Below are 7054 nucleotides of genomic sequence, written 5' to 3'. Positions count from 1 at the left end.
ACTTGACCCTCTTCCTGGGAAACTGATCAAGGAGCTCTTTGTATTATTAGGTCCATCAGTGCTAAATATTATAAACTTATCACTTTCCTCGGGCACTGTTCCCCTAGCATTCAAAAAAGCGGTTATTCATCCTCTCCTTAAAAGACCTAACCTCGATCCTGACCTCATGGTAAACTACCGACCGGTGTCTCACCTTCCCTTCATTTCAAAAATCCTCGAAAAAATTGTTGCGGAGCAGTTAAATGAACACTTAGCGTCTAACAATCTATGTGAAACCTTTCAATCCGGTTTCAGGGCAAATCACTCGACGGAGACAGCCCTCGCAAAAATGACTAATGATCTATTGCTAACGATGGATTCTGATGCGTCATCTATGTTGCTGCTCCTCGATCTTAGCGCTGCTTTCGATACCGTCGATCATAATATTTTATTAGAACGTATCAAAACACAAATCGGTATGTCAGACTTAGCCCTGTCTTGGTTTAACTCTTATCTTACTGATAGGATGCAGTGTGTCTCCCATAACAATGTGACCTCGGACTACGTTAAGGTAACGTGTGGAGTTCCCCAGGGTTCGGTCCTTGGCCCTGCACTCTTCAGCATCTACATGCTGCCGCTAGGTGACATCATACGCAAATACGGTGTTAGCTTTCACTGTTATGCTGATGACACCCAACTCTACATGCCCCTAAAGCTGACCAACACGCCGGATTGTAGTCAGCTGGAGGCGTGTCTTAATGAAATTAAACAATGGATGTCCGCTAACTTTTTGCAACTCAACGCCAAAAAAACGGAAATGCTGATTATCGGTCCTGCTAGACACCGAACTCTATTTAATAATACAACTCTAACATTTGACAACCAAACAATTAAACAAGGCGACACGGTAAAGAATCTGGGTATTATCTTCGACCCAACTCTCTCCTTTGAGGCACACATTAAAAGCGTTACTAAAACGGCCTTCTTTCATCTCCGTAATATCGCTAAAATTCGCTCCATTCTGTCCACTAAAGACGCTGAGATCATTATCCATGCGTTTGTTACGTCTCGCCTCGACTACTGTAACGTATTATTTTCGGGTCTCCCCATGTCTAGCATTAAAAGATTACAGTTGGTACAAAATGCGGCTGCTAGACTTTTGACAAGAACAAGAAAGTTTGATCACATTACGCCTGTACTGGCTCACCTGCACTGGCTTCCTGTGCACTTAAGATGTGACTTTAAGGTTTTACTACTTACGTATAAAATACTACACGGTCTAGCTCCATCCTATCTTGCCGATTGTATTGTACCATATGTCCCGGCAAGAAATCTGCGTTCAAAGGACTCCGGCTTATTAGTGATTCCCAAAGCCCAAAAAAAGTCTGCGGGCTATAGAGCGTTTTCCGTTCGGGCTCCAGTACTCTGGAATGCCCTCCCGGTAACAGTTCGAGATGCCACCTCAGTAGAAGCATTTAAGTCTCACCTTAAAACTCATTTGTATACTGTAGCCTTTAAATAGACTCCCTTTTTAGACCAGTTGATCTGCTGTTTCTTTTCTTTTTCTTCTATGTCCCACTCTCCCTTGTGGAGGGGGTCCGGTCCGATCCGGTGGCCATGTACTGCTTGCCTGTGTATCGGCTGGGGACATCTCTGCGCTGCTGATCCGCCTCCGCTTGGGATGGTTTCCTGGTGGCTCCGCTGTGAACGGGACTCTCTCTGCTGAGTTGGACCCGCTTTGGACTGGACTCTTGCGACTGTGTTGGATCCATTGTGGATTGAACTTTCACAGTATCATGTTAGACCCGCTCGACATCCATTGCTTTCCTCCTCTCTAAGGTTCTCATAGTCATTATTGTCACCGACGTCCCACTGGGTGTGAGTTTTCCTTGCCCTTATGTGGGCCTACCGAGGATGTCGTGGTGGTTTGTGCAGCCCTTTGAGACACTAGTGATTTAGGGCTATATAAGTAAACATTGATTGATTGATTGATTGATAGATCATTAGTCATTTTTGCGAGGGCTGTCTCCGTGGAGTGATTTGCCCTGAAACCAGATTGAAAGGTTTCACATAGATTGTTAGACGCTAAGTGTTCATTTAACTGCTCCGCAATAATTTTTTCGAGCATTTTTTAAATAAAGCGAAGGTGACACCGGTCGGTAGTTTACCATGAGGTCAGGATCGAGGTTAGGTCTTTTAAGAAGAGGATGAATAACCGCTTTTTTGAAAGCTAGGGGAACAGTGCCCGAGGAAAGTGATAAGTTTATAATATTTAGCACTGATGGACCTAATAATACAAAGAGCTCCTTGATCAGTTTCCCAGGAAGTGGGTCAAGTAAACATGTTGTTTGTTTTATTCCATTTACACGTTGTAACAATTCCTCTAATGTTATTTCCTCAAAACAAGAGAAACTATTTTGGAGGGCAGTATCCGCCGTATATACAATCGTGTCAGTGTTAATAGAACCCAGTTGTAGCTGGGACGCATTGTCTTTAATCTCCTTTCTAATGACTTAAATTTTCTTACTAAAGAATTGCATAAAGTCATCAGCTGAGTGGGTGGAGCTACTGGAAGGAGTCCCTTGTTGGGTTAGCGATGCTACCGTACTAAACAAAAATTTAGGATCGTTTTTATTACGGTGGATAAGATTTGAGTAATATTTAGCTTTAGCTAAGGTAAGCATGTGTTTATAAGTTATTAAACCATCCCTCCATCCTTGATGGTGCACCTCAAGTTTAGTCGTGCGCCATTTGCGTTCCAGCTTTCTACATAATAATTTCTGAGCTCTAGTTTCTTCTGTAAACCACGGGGTACGCTTTTTTGGAGCCTTTTTTAACTTTAGCGGTGCTATGTTATCAATGGTTTCGCGCAGGGCGTGGTTAAAGTTGTTAGTGAGGTTATCAATAGAGCCCACATACTTTGGGAATGGTGCCATTACCGAGGGCAGTAGGTCAGCAAGAGTTGTCGTTGTGGCTGTATTAATGTTGCGGCTGCTATAGCAGTTATTATTATTATTAGTTTGCCGAACATGCGTCTGAACCTCGAATTTTATAAGGTAATGATTGGACAATACTTTGGTATACGGGAGTATCGTAACTTTGGAAACGGTGATACCCCTGACAAGCACTAGGTCTATCGTATTACCGTTGCGATGCGTGGGTTCATTTATTATTTGTGTGAGACCACAGCTATCAATTATAGTCTGGAGCGCTACGCACGGTGGGTCCGATGGGGTATTCATATGGATATTAAAGTCCCCCATTATGATTATATTATCGGCGTGTGTCACTAGATCAGCAATGAACTCTGAGAATTTATTGATAAAGTCCGAATAGGGCCCTGGGGGGCGGTAGATAATAGCCAGGGGTAGAGGCAGCGGTGTGACAGACATCATAGTAAGCACCTCAAACGATTTATATTTATTATTTATGTTAGGACTAAGGTTAAAGTTTTCATTGTATATTAGTGCGACCCCCCCACCCCTTTTCAGAGGACGGGCAATATGCGCATGTGTAAAGTTAGGAGGACATGCCTCGTTTAGCGCAAAAAAGTCGTTTGGTTTAAGCCAGGTTTCGCTGAGACCGATGACGTTAAGATTGTTGTCTCTGTTGATATCATTAACTAACAACGTTTTGGTAGACAATGATCTTATGTTTAAAAAACCTATATTATAGGTAGTGGGCTGTTTTAGGGAATTTTTTATCAAATTATCCATAGTAGTAATATTAATAATGTTGTGTTTATTATACCCAGTGCATTTAGTATAATTACGACCATATCTAGGAATTGATACGACGGGAATTTTCCGATTGTTTGTTTGTTGCTTTGATAAACTGCACGCATCATAGTTAGCCACCTCAGTAAAACACATGTCCAACTCTGAAACACTCAAAGCAGAAAAAACTTGTTCTAATTTAACTGACTCCTTACCCAGACCAGTAGTCTCGCATCTTCCATTTAAATCCGGCTTCAGGATGGAGGGAAGTGGTGTTCTGTGGGGATTAGCCTTCTGCTTTGTTTTTAGCCCCGCTCGGCATCCGCGTTTCCGATCACACCGCTGGCGTCTGCTCCGTAGACGGCCCCCGCTGCTACTATACTCCCCTGCTTCACAGGTCGCTGGATGTAGCCGTCGACGTATTCCCGTGCTAGTTAGCAGGTCTAGCAAGCACGCGTCTATCAGTCCAAAATGGCCCGATATGTCCACATCCAGAAGTGTCTGGCAGTCGTACGTGATCACGGAGTGACCACGATGTGAGCCAGTCATAAAGTTTGTAGAATTGTCCGGTATTTCTGCCAAATGTTCCATATTTAGGAGGAGCTCCTCGATTTCGCAGCCCTTCCGGGCGCCGCCATCTTGGAAAAAGTTTCTCTTATTGTCTGTTCTAAAAATATATTGACAACCTTGTTTTTCCCCATTTTTGAAAGTGTATTTGTGTGCTGTGCTGTGAAAAACATGTTTTGATTATTTAAATGTTTGTATTTATATTTAATATTTAGACACTTTCTGTGCTATGGGGTTCAGTTCACATGTAGAAGTCTCAAAACATTTTTTTTCTTAACATTTTTTTGTGGTATGCAGTTTTGTGACCAATCATAGTTTAATCTCTGATAGACCTGTATCATTTTTGACCAACTCCTTGTCGACCTAAACTATTCATGTTTGTTCAATAAATAGTCATGACTTTAATCAGACGATAGTGTGGTTGCATTTGTGTTTGTACACGTTTGGGAAGATTTGGACAAGGTGAGGGTGCGGGGGACAACTTTACTCAGGTGAATCACCAAACATTAACTTTAAAAAAAAATGACACTATTTTTTTTACATGTTTGCAGCATAAAGGAATAGGACGTTTTTGGGGAGATTTTGAAATACTGTAGTTGGCCTATTTATGGTTAATAACACATTGTGAGAATGCTGCAAGCATTCACACGTTATTCTACACCATTTTTAAAATCAGTTTATTATTGTGTGAATGCTTGAATATACAGTACAGGTCAAACGTTTGGACATACCTTCTCCTTGTTCAATGTGTTTTCCTTATTTTCATGACTATTTACATCGTAGATTGACACTGAAAGCATCAAAACTATGAATGAACACGTGGAGTTATGTACTTAACAAAAATAGGTAAAGTAACTGAAAACATTTTTTATGTTCTAGTTTCTTCAAAATAGCCACCCTTTGCTCTGATTACTGCTTTGCACACTCTTGCAATTCTCTTGATGAGCTTTAAGCACACTTGTGAAGTGAAAACCATTTCAACAATTTCCTCTTGAAGCTCCTCTAGAGAATGCCAAGGGTGTGCAAAGCAGTAATCAGACCAAAGGGTGGCTGTTTTGAAGAAACTATAATACAATACATGTTTTCAGTTGCCTAAAGTGCAAAACACGTTAACATTTCATGAAGCAAATTACTATTACAGAACACCAAATAACAAATGACAAAAAAAACTTTTAAAATGGCAACCACAAATTGCAAAAGATAACCTTTTCTTCTCCCCCTTTTTATCGATAAATTACCACCGTTCAACGGAGCATTATCACCATAAAATATCTGCCAGCTTGACCCCGTCCCCCACTTATCAATTGTACAATATACCCGTGTCACAATGTAAACAAACGCCATGGGTGGATCTACACCAGACATCCACTGTAATGATACAAAGTACACGAGCATATCTAGTCGATACAAAAACGATTACATCAATATTTTTTATCGGCACAAAATATTTGTTCTTTTTTCTTTTCTTTTTTAATTCATATTGTATTCATAAACTCAGGAAATACACTCCTGGACACGTGATGACTTAAATCATGCCCAATGTATGATTCTGTAACTACTTTTTGGATCGATACCTAAATTTGTGGTATCATCCAAAACTAATGTAATGTATCATAACAACAGAAGACTAAGTGTTTATTAAATCTTAACAGAAGTGTAGATAGAACATGTTGAAACGGAAAATAACCAGATATTAACAGTAAATGAACAAGTAGATTAATAGTCAGGTTTTACAGCTTGTCCTTCATAATTTTGACAAAGTAATAGAATGGAAAATGACACAATATGTTACTGCATACGTCAGCAGACAAATAGGAGCCTTTTGTTTGTTTACTTACTACTAAAAGACAAGTTTTCTAGTATGTTCCCTATTTTATTCAAGCAAAAACAAACGTGTTCGATGTACCAAAAGATTTGAGTTTAAAATAAAGCCAATAATGCCATTTTTGTGGTCCACTTTATTTAGAAAAGTATCAAAATACATTTTGGTACTGGTACCAGTACCAAAATATTTGTGTTAAAACAACCCCAGTCTATTCTACCCCTGTGTAACCAAGATGTCAAACATTGTTGGTGACTGTTTTGAGTGCAACATTCGGATACTGACAGTACACTGTATTTTGACATACTTCTGCAGTGTGCACTCAAAATACCGAGCGTACTGTAAGTAAGAACTGCCTTAATTGAGACAGCCAACGGTCCTTGCAGAACCCTCCTTTCCAAAGGAGACACAAAGTCAAGCCCATCGCCAATTTTGACAATTTTACTTTTCACAAAATTATTTATTTCACTGAATTATTCTCCTAAATTTATCAAAAATTAAATTGCCTTTTATTTGTTGACTATGATTATCCTGGGTATGAGTGTTCTGGGTATGACGTTAAACTACATCCAGGCATGAGATGTTAGGTTGTGTGTGGGGTTAGTGAGTCCCAACTAACGTCTATAAAATGCACACAAAGAACCGTTTGCACCTTCTCTTGTGACTGGCGGGCGGTCAGCGCCAAAAAGCTGAGCGGGTCCCTGGGTAAATGGGGCGCGGACAACAAACAGGACAGACTACGTTCAACAGCCCAGTAAGGCAATTAGTCTGGGAGAAGGATCTCTGATATAAAATACCCCTTCAACCCGCACCAAGCCAGCGTGGAAGGTGTAGGCTAATAACCAGCATGAAAAGTACGCCAAATGGCAGAAACATGCTGAGGCTTTTGTCCAACAGTGGACTGACAACAGCTGATGAAGATGATGATTATAATCTGGATAAAATATTTTACGAAACCAAAAGTATCCAT

Source organism: Nerophis ophidion, linkage group LG05 (genome assembly GCF_033978795.1).
Source record: "Nerophis ophidion isolate RoL-2023_Sa linkage group LG05, RoL_Noph_v1.0, whole genome shotgun sequence".
Classification (NCBI taxonomy): domain Eukaryota; kingdom Metazoa; phylum Chordata; class Actinopteri; order Syngnathiformes; family Syngnathidae; genus Nerophis; species Nerophis ophidion.
Note: the sequence above shows the minus strand (reverse complement) of the source record.